The sequence below is a fragment of the Nicotiana attenuata genome, unplaced genomic scaffold (genome assembly GCF_001879085.1).
Source record: "Nicotiana attenuata strain UT unplaced genomic scaffold, NIATTr2, whole genome shotgun sequence".
Classification (NCBI taxonomy): Eukaryota; Viridiplantae; Streptophyta; class Magnoliopsida; order Solanales; family Solanaceae; genus Nicotiana; species Nicotiana attenuata.
The window spans coordinates 78,057-81,091 of record NW_017674871.1 but is presented as its reverse complement, the minus strand read 5'-3'; positions in this window follow the sequence as shown (position 1 = coordinate 81,091).

Sequence of the window (3,035 nt, the reverse complement as noted above, 5' to 3'; positions counted from 1 at the left end):
GGTCCTCCGATGCACTTTCATGGCTACACGAACACCATAGTAGCAATAAGCGAGGACTTGGCTATGGGACCCCTGCATCTAAGTGGGATCCTAAAAGTAAGTACCTCACACTTCCTGAGAACATAATTTGCACACACTGTGGTAAAACTGGTCACTATATATCTGAATGTATTGCAAAAGAAAAGGCTAGTAAAAAGAATAAAGAATTTGTTCAAGGAAAAATAGGCTGCCAGGTTGGGCTAAAAAGAATCTGATTCACCCTTTTGCCTATAGAAAGGGACCCAAACTAGTTTGGGTTCCTAAGACTAACCCCTGATTTCCTTTTATGGGTCCAAGTGAAAGAGAGCAGCCAAATATTGTACATGGATAGTGGTTGTTCAAAGCATATGACTGAAGCAAGAACCAGTTTCTTTCACTTGAGAACCTCAAAGGAGGTAATGTCTCCTTTGGAAATGGGAAGAAAGGTGAGATCATTGGGGTTGGAAAGGTAGGTAAGACTGATTCTTACTCTATTGAGAATGTCTACTTGATAGATGGCCTAAAGTACAGTCTAATCAGTGTATCACAATTATGTAATAGAGGTAACTTGGTAGCATTCACCTCTACCAAATGTTTTATGATAAATCTTACCACTGACAAGATTGTTTTGCAGGGAAAAAGAGTAAACAAATATTTACATTGTAGATTTGTCCACACTTTCAGAAAATGAACTAACTTGCTTAAGTGTGTTGGACAATGATCCCCTCCTTTGGCACAAGAGACTTGGACATGCAAGTCTGAGTCAATTCAACAAATTAGTCTCCAAGGATCTGGTGATAGGGCTGCCTAACATCAAGTTCAAGGAAGACAAAATTTGTGAGGCTTGTGCAAGGGGGAAGCAGGTAAGATCCTCTTTTAAATGCAAGAAAATGGTAAGCACCACCAGAACGATGGAACTGGTCCATATGGATCTTTGTGGTCCAATGAGAACATTAAGCAGAGGTGGTAAAAGATATGTGATGGTGCTTGTTGATGATTACTCTAGGTTTACTTGGACATTGTTTTTAACATCTAAAGATGAATCATTTGACACGTTTACTCCTTTTGTTAGAAAAAATCAGAAACCACTAGGTAATCAACTTGCATCAATTAGGTCTGATCATGGAACTGAATTTGAAAATACTAAGTTTGCTGAATTTTTGCATGCTACATCATAAATAATTGCATGACTAGACCTCTTGTTAAGAAGGTTCCCTATGAGTCACTTAAAGGGAGAAAGCTAAATATATCCCATCTTAGGGCATTTAGATGCAAGTGCTTTGTGCACAATAATGGCAAAGACTCCCTAGGTAAGCATGATCCCAGAAGTGATGAGGGAGTATTTTTGGGATATTCTTCACATAGTAAAGCTTATAAGATATACAGTAAAAGAACTATGTGTGTAGAAAAAATGTATATGTTATTTTTTTAAAACTAACATTCTTTCTGAGAGGCAGGAACAAGATAATGAAGAGATTGGGCTGATAAGAAATTCAAATGGTGAAACCACAGTCCAGCCTGAAGATGCATCACAGGAAGGGACAGGTGATGGAATATGTCCTTCCACCCAGGGCAACATGACAGGGAGAACTGAATAGAGAGGAACTGATCCTCAAACCTCGAGGGAACCTGTACATGAACATATTCCTCAGTAACAAAACCAGGAAGGAACATCCAAAGAAATTGACACCCCTATTGCAACATCCACGAAATTGGATATAGATGAACCTGGCTCATCTGTTGATCAGAAGTTGTATAGGGGAATGATTGGTTCTCTTTTGTATCTTACTGCTAGTAGACCTGACATTGTTTTCAGTATAGGTCTTTGTGCTCGATTTCAGGCAAATCCAAAGAAGTCCCACTTGACTGCTGTCAAGAAAATATTGAGATAATTGAAAGGCACCACTGACCTTTGCCTTTGGTATCCAAAAGGTAGTAATTTTAACCTAGTGGGATATGCTAACACTGATTATGCAGGTTTTCTATTGGATAGGAAGAGCACCTCAGGTATGGCACACTTCCTTGGTTCATGTCTTGTGTCATGCGCTACTAAAAAGCAAAATTTAGTGGCCTTATCTACTGCTGAAGCTGAGTATGTTGCTGCTGCTTCATGATTGTGCTCAATTGTTGTGGATCAAGCAGCAGTTGATGGATTTTGGTATTGAAGTTGGTTGCATCCCTATTCTGTGATAACACTAGTGCTATTAGTATGACTAAGAATCCGGTTCATCATAAGAGAACTAAGCACATAGATGTTAGACACCATTTTTTGAGGGACAACTATGAGAAAGGCTTGATCACTATGGAATATTGTGCTACTGACAAGCAAATTGCTGACATCTTCACAAAAGCCTTAAGTAGAGATCACTTTGAGAGGAAAAGGTTGGAACTAGGGATGATTAAGATCACCTAAAAGGACCAGTTCAAGGTTAAACGAAAAAAAAATGAAAAAAATTGGTTAGAAAGTCTGTAAATTGTGTATAATTAGATTAAATCTTGCTCAGTCTCATACTTTCCATAGTATACTCTTGTGCCATGTGTTAAAATGACTCATTAATCCCTAATGATATTTTCTCTATTTTGGCAAATTTAGACTTACACAAGAGAATTATCAGTGAAGAACCTGGTTCATCAAGATAACACGGTATGTCTTCTACACTCTGCATAATTTGAAATAACTATATTTGGATCATGAGCAGAGTCCTACCAAATACCAAAGTTCTTTTGAACTTATCCGTTACAAGTGAACCAGTTACGTTCAAGACTCCTGACCGTATTAAACTATCTAGATTCTAGGGATACACTCCAACGTCTCTTCAAAACTGAATTTTAGTTTGATTAAGACTTTTAAGAGTTTGAAAAGCTGTAGTTACTCCATCAATTATTCCTCTGTATATTGATCAGCTTTAGTGTATTCCTTACTTCATCTCTCTCAAGCCGAAAAAAACTCTCATTCTTCTTTCATCTTTCAAACACAATCTAATTCTCTTCTCTTCCATATCCTAGCCCAGTATATG